The following is a 7320-nucleotide window of genomic DNA, read 5'->3' as shown; positions in this document are numbered from 1 at the left end:
ATTTTCTACATTCAGAGGAGTACTTTTATGTTTCTTCTTTACGAATATGATATTTTTTGGGCATTTCTAATAATATCAAGTTTGATTCCTATTTTGGCATTTCTAATTTCTGGAATTTTAGCCCCCATTAGCAAGGGACCGGAAAAACTTTCTAGTTATGAATCCGGAATAGAACCAATAGGCGATGCTTGGTTACAATTTCGAATCCGTTATTATATGTTTGCTCTCATTTTTGTTGTTTTTGATGTTGAAACGGTTTTTCTTTATCCATGGGCAATGAGTTTCGATGTATTAGGGGTATCCGTATTTTTAGAAGCTTTCTTATTCGTGCTTATCCTAATTGTTGGTTCAGTTTATGCATGGCGAAAGGGGGCATTAGAATGGTCTTAATTCTTGACTATTTAGACAATTAGAAAAAAAAATATTGAGACAATTATGAATTCCATTGAGTTTCCCTTACTTGATCAAACAACCCAAAATTCAGTTATTTCAACGACATTAAATGATTTTTCAAATTGGTCAAGATTATCCAGTTTATGGCCGCTTCTTTATGGTACGAGTTGTTGCTTCATTGAATTTGCTTCATTAATAGGATCACGATTCGATTTTGATCGTTATGGACTAGTACCACGATCGAGTCCTAGGCAGGCGGACCTAATTTTAACAGCGGGCACTGTAACTATGAAAATGGCCCCTTCTTTAGTTCGATTATATGAACAAATGCCCGAACCTAAATATGTTATTGCTATGGGAGCCTGTACAATTACGGGGGGGATGTTTAGTACCGATTCTTATAGTACTGTTCGAGGCGTAGATAAGCTAATTCCTGTAGATGTATATTTGCCGGGCTGTCCACCTAAACCGGAGGCCATTATAGATGCTATAACAAAACTTCGTAAGAAAATATCTCGAGAAATATATGAAGATCCAATGAGTTTTCAACGAGAGAATAGATGTTTTACTACCAACCATAAGTTTCATGTTGGATACAGTACTTATACTGACAATTATGGTCAAGAATTTTTCTATCAACCGCCATCTACTTCAGAGATATCGTCTGACACATTTTTTTAAAGTACAATAATAAAAAGCAATTCCTTTTTTAAAAATTTCATCGTATTTTAAAAATTTCATCGTAATAGAAAATACTAATACCAAACTCATAAAAAAAATTTAGGAGAAGCAAAAAATGCAAGGTCGTTTGTCTTCTTGGCTAGTCAAACATGGACTAATTCATAGATCCTTGGGTTTCGATTACCTAGGAATAGAGACTTTACAAATAAAGCCCGAGGATTGGCATTCCATTGCTGTCATTTTATATGTATATGGTTACAATTATCTACGTTCTCAATGTGCCTATGATGTAGCACCCGGAGGACTCTTAGCTAGTGTATATCATTTTACAAGAATAGAGTATGGTATAAATCAACCCGAAGAGGTATGCATAAAAATATTTGTATCAAGAAAAAATCCCAGAATTCCTTCGATTTTTTGGGTTTGGAAAAGTGCGGATTTTCAAGAAAAGGAATCTTATGATATGTTGGGAATCTCTTATGATAGTCATCCGCGTCTAAGACGTATTTTAATGCCCGAAAATTGGATAGGATGGCCTTTGCGTAAAGATTATATTGCTCCAAATTTTTATGAAATACAAGATGCTCACTAAATGATAAAAATAATAAACTAATCCAAACTTCTGCAACCCCAGTCAAAGAATATAAGTACATTCTGTTATAGATCAGACAAAATAATTGATTGACATTAAATCAGGCAGAGTAATGGAAGTTGCATTCAGATATTATTATGTGAGAAATCACAAAATTCAGAAATAATAGAATGAATAATTATAGGGTTTAAAATAGGATGGATAGGAGTTTCTTAAGATTCTAAAACAAAAACAATACTGAGTTCTTATCAGCCAAGCCAATAAAAGAAATAGGATGAACTGCAAAAATTCTTTATCTTTATAATAAACTAATTCTTTATCTTTATAATAAACTATATAACGTGCACATCACCATCAATTATACGGCCACGAAAAAAAAAACACAAAGAAAAGGGCTCGATTCTATTTTGGTAATCCTTCTCAGATGAATTCTTAATATTCTCACTCCACCCCAGAACTTCGACTTTTAGGTCTTTTAACCAACTAATTAAACCACTCGAATATTATGGAAATAGAAACCTTTTTTTGTATCGCAGAAAAAAAAGGAAAAAAATAGATAAAGAATTCATTATCTATATATCTATATCTATATATATATAGATACTATAGATAAGCGAATATACCTAATAAAAAATTGCATCTATTCTTTAATCATCTAGGAAAAGTATATCTACAGATACCTAAATAGATCAAAGAAATATGTTATGTATCAGAATCTAGAAGAACACAAATTTGTATGAGTATCTATCCCCCATATTCATTAAAATGAATATGGGGGATAGATACTCATACAAATGAATCTTGTGTCAGGAACCAGATTTGAACTGGTGACACGAGGATTTTCAGTCCTCTGCTCTACCAACTGAGCTATCCCGACCATTCTTGAAGCTTAATACTTTGATTTTAAAAGATTTTTAAAATCTATGTTAATGAATCTATATCAACTAAGTAAAAAAAAAGTTTGTAAGTGAGTTTCCGCAGTAATAATTATTTTTTATTGTTAATCGTTAATTACGCATATGAAAATTCCTTGCTAAAAAATAAGATATTAATTTATACATTTCTGATTAAAAAAAATTCTATGTGTTTCACATATATATTTATATCTATTCCAAAACTCGTCCCTTGTCATTATGATAGATAAGAAAATTATGATAGATAGGAAATTGATGAAAATAAAAATTCCAATTTCGTTGGGAAATAATAAATCGAATAAAACACATAAATAAGGACTTCAAGATAGAGAGGATATAGGAAAAAAATTAGAAAATGAAAAAGTATTTTTGGGGATAGAGGGACTTGAACCCTCATGATTTCTTAAGTCGACGGATTTTCCTCTTACTTTCAATTTCATTGTTGTCGGTATTGACATGTAGAATAGGACTCTATCTTTATTCTCATCTGATTTATCAGTTCTTCAAGGGTTTTAGCCGATTATGATGAAGTGAATAATTTCATCAATAAATATTCCATCTTTTCTTCAACTTCGAATTGATTTGATTCACATTTTTCATTTGTGAATATTTTTATCACAAATAGATCTTCAATAATAAAATAAAAAGTAACAAATTGAAAGAGTATTTCAGTATATATATATGTTTCTAAATGTTTATCTTTGATCCATTCCTGTAATTTTGGTGAAAGGATTCTTTTACTAATGCAATAAAAAAAGTCGTCAATTTCGTTTGTTAGAACAGCTTCCATAGAGTCTCTGCACCTATCCCTTTTTTATTATCACTTTCTGAATTTTTATTTGTTTTCAGAAAACAGGATTTGGCTCAGGATTGCCCATTGTGAATTCCAGGGTTTCTCTGAATTTGAAAATTATTACTTGGTAAGTTTCCATACCAAAACTCAATCCAATTAAGTCCGTAGCGTCTACCAATTTCGCCATATCCCCATCTTTTTTTTATTTGAATCTGATTATAATAGAATGCTTTTTTTTTCATTTCTATTATGAGAATTATGCGGGAACTTTTGAATTCATTAAATACATATTATTTTATTAAATATTAAAAACCCCTTTCTCCAATTTTATAGATTTTATTTCATCTATATTGGATACCTTTATTTGTTTGAATCAGAACTAATTCTAATATCTATATATTAACAATTCAATATACACAGATATAGACCACATATCTACTTATCTTCTATGTACCTACTTATCTTCTTTTTTCATACAATTTAGAATACTCGAATGGTCGATTCTTTTTTTTTTTTTGTTTTTGCTTAAAAAAAAAAAGAAAATAAACAATCCATTTATTCATATACAATTTATATAACTAAAACGAATCTAGTGGCTAAAAAAAACCATTCTTTTAATTGAATATAATATAGAATTAGACATTTACTTAGAAATATGGAATTCCTTAATAAATATTTACTAAAATTTATATTTATTCAAATTTACTTTAAGTACTAATAAATAATCTTTTTGAAAGAAATCAATTTAATAATATATATCTAGAATAGTAGATCGAAATAAATTATATTAAATAAATTATATTAATATAATATTAATTATTATCTTGCACTTTATGTTATCAGATAAAATAAATAATAGAAATAATAAAAATTGGGTTTGATTTTCTATATTTTCTTTCTCTATTTTTGATGTTTGTATTAATTTGAATTTTGTTATAAATAACTAAAAATTGATAACTAAGATCCCATTCAATTCTTCTGCATATGTATATTTCGTTTACATTAGCCGGTTTAGCTCAGAGGTTAGAGCATCGCATTTGTAATGCGATGGTCATCGGTTCGAATCCGATAACCGGCTTTTCTCTATTTGTTTTTTACATAATTGATAATATCTTTTTTAGAAATAAAAAATTGGGAGAGTTCGATCTCTGCGGAAGAAATCAAGAAATTAACCTACTTTTTTGTATTCTTTTATATACAATAAATTCGGATATTGATAAAATTCATCTAATTCTTCTTTGTACTATAAAACTTTAGTAGATTTCGCTTCATTTAGAATTCTATAATATTTTTCATTTCGTTTAGTTTTCATTTCGATTTATAAGATTTTTCATTTTAAAAAAGGAGTTTTTATGTCACGTTACAGAGGACCTCGTTTCAAAAAAATACGTCGTCTAGGATATTTACCAGGACTTACTAGTAAAAGGCCAACAGTCAAAAACGAATTTCGAAATCAATTGCGCTTCAGTAAAAAATCTCAATATCGTATTCGTTTAGAAGAAAAACAAAAATTGCGTTTTCATTATGGTCTTACAGAACGACAATTGCTTAAATACGTTCGTATCTCCGGAAAAGCTAAAGGATCAACTGGTCAGGTTTTATTACAACTACTTGAAATGCGCTTGGATAACATACTTTTTCGATTGGGTATGGCTGCGACTATTCCTCAAGCCCGCCAATTTATAAACCATAGACATGTTTTAGTTAATGGTCGTATAGTGGATATACCAAGTTATCGTTGTAAACCTCAAGATATTATTACAGCAAAGGATGAACAAAAATCTAAAACTCTTATTCAAAATTATTTTGATTCAGCCCCCCATGAGAAATTGCCAAATCATTTGACTGTTCACCCTTTCCAATATAAAGGTTTAATTAATCAAATAATAGATAATAAATGGGTTGGTTTGAAAATAAATGAATTACTGGTTGTAGAATATTATTCTCGTCAAACTTAAACTTAACTAAAATAACAAGAGTTTTTTTTACAAGGATTTTCTGCTATTCATATATCATAGACATGGATATGCGAAAATTTTTATTCCTTGCCCACCCGTTATCCACTATTTTTTGTATTACCGAAAAATGAGGAATATAAAGTTGTCCATATCAACAAACAAATTTGAAATATGAAATAATGGTATGCATTGGGATGAGTAATATTGATGAATTTGGTAAAGATTCGGAAAGAGAGGGATTCGAACCCCCGGTAAACAAAAAGCCTACATAGCAGTTCCAATGCTACGCCTTGAACCACTCGGCCATCTCTCCTATATAATGATGCCCAGAAACCGGTTGAATGTTGAATAGTGAATCAATCCTATTTTTTCATAAATGCATAAAACCTATTCAAACTATAAAAATACAAAGTAAAATTAAAAAAAAACCTCCTACAAGGTCTTAGGATAAACAAATTTGATTGATGAGTTCATTTTTACGTTATTTCGCACTGTATTATAATTATACAATTCCTTTATTTGTGGGATTGATTTCTCACACCATGATTAATTAAATTATAGAATGGATTTCTACCTATGCCTAGATCTCGGATAAATGAAAATTTTATAGATAAGACCTTTTCAATTGTAGCCAATATCTTATTACGAATAATTCCGACAACTTCAGGAGAAAAAAGGGCATTCACTTATTACAGAGATGGTGTGATTTGATTCCATTTTTTTTGACCGATTTCGGTCAAAAAAAAATGGAATGGAAAAACCCCACGCGTGTTGAAGGTGAAATTTGTAAATAAAAGGATTAATTCCTTCTGTCGTGTATCCTCGATTAATGAAGCCTTATATGCTTGAATTTTAGGTTTCTAGTATTAAGCGAAAGGTTATACCTATACTTATGGGGTTAGGTCAACCCCAAATTACTAGTACTGATAGGCAACATTGGGAAAGAAGCACTACGCTTGGGAATCAAGGACACGAAAACTTTGTATCTATCTATATCCATGGCTTATCGAGATTGGGACTAACAGGAATGGTTGGGACAATAAATATCCATCTCGTTCATATTTTGGATACCCATAGAACCATCGAAGATTATTGAGGTGACTAATTCCAGGAAATTAAGCAGCGTAGAGGACAAAGAAATTGTTGAAGTTCTTATTTTTTTTTATCAAGTACCTACATACTTAATGTTAAGAAATAATTTTTGACAGGAAGGTTGGCTAGAGATTTATTGTAAAAACACTAGCTCTGTTCAGTTGAGAATGAGAATACTGGAATATTTTTTGATTTGATGGATTTTTCTCATTACACACATAAGGGGGGAGCCGTATGAGATGAAAATCTCACGTACAGTTCTGGAGCGGAGATTCTTTGAACCGAATGACGACCGTAACGGATGTCAGCTCAATCTGAAGGAAATTATGCAGAAGCTTTACAGAATTATTATGAGGCTATGCGACTGGAAATTGATCCCTATGATCGAAGTTATATACTTTATAACATAGGCCTTATTCACACAAGTAACGGAGAACATACTAAAGCTTTGGAATATTATTTTCGGGCGCTCGAACGAAACCCATTTTTACCCCAAGCTTTTAATAATATGGCCGTGATCTGTCATTACGTGCGACTATCTCCACTATAGAAAGAAAAAGAAAAGAACAAGCAAATCCACAAATTTTAATATAAGAAATATAGAAATATAAATAATTATAAATAAGAAAGGCTTTCTACATATATATATCGTTCAAAACAACGATTTTTATCAGCTGTAGCAAAGAAACTTCATAGAAGTAAAAATATGAAGAAATCGATATGTCTAGATACCCTCTTTTTCTATGGATAAAAGATCTAATTGATAAAGGAAGCATCGTAAGGATCAATTAACACGGTTTTCAATCGATATAATAAAAACTGCTTCCTTATCTCATGATAAATAAAGAAGTCAGGAATCCACTTATGTAATAAAAAGGATCCCCTGGTATTTTGAGC

At 30.4% G+C, this 7320-nt stretch overlaps 3 non-coding genes across 3 annotated transcripts; 1 reads left to right on the top strand and 2 right to left on the bottom strand.

Annotated features, from left to right (window-relative positions):
* Nucleotides 1-2470: 2470 nt before the first annotated feature.
* TRNAF-GAA (transfer RNA phenylalanine (anticodon GAA)) lies at nucleotides 2471-2543 on the bottom strand. The gene has a single exon. It is a non-coding gene; the product is annotated as a tRNA-Phe (tRNA).
* A 1835-nt stretch (nucleotides 2544-4378) lies between these two features.
* TRNAT-UGU (transfer RNA threonine (anticodon UGU)) lies at nucleotides 4379-4451 on the top strand. The gene has a single exon. It is a non-coding gene; the product is annotated as a tRNA-Thr (tRNA).
* Nucleotides 4452-5556: 1105 nt separating this feature from the next.
* On the bottom strand, nucleotides 5557-5644 carry TRNAS-GGA (transfer RNA serine (anticodon GGA)). The gene has a single exon. It is a non-coding gene; the product is annotated as a tRNA-Ser (tRNA).
* Nucleotides 5645-7320: the final 1676 nt, after the last annotated feature.

This window comes from Vigna unguiculata, unplaced genomic scaffold, assembly GCF_037176805.1.
Source record: "Vigna unguiculata cultivar grain cowpea cultivar isolate G323 ecotype 2 unplaced genomic scaffold, ASM3717680v1 ptg000370l, whole genome shotgun sequence".
Classification (NCBI taxonomy): Eukaryota; Viridiplantae; Streptophyta; class Magnoliopsida; order Fabales; family Fabaceae; genus Vigna; species Vigna unguiculata.
This window is presented reverse-complemented; position numbering and strand designations above follow the sequence as displayed.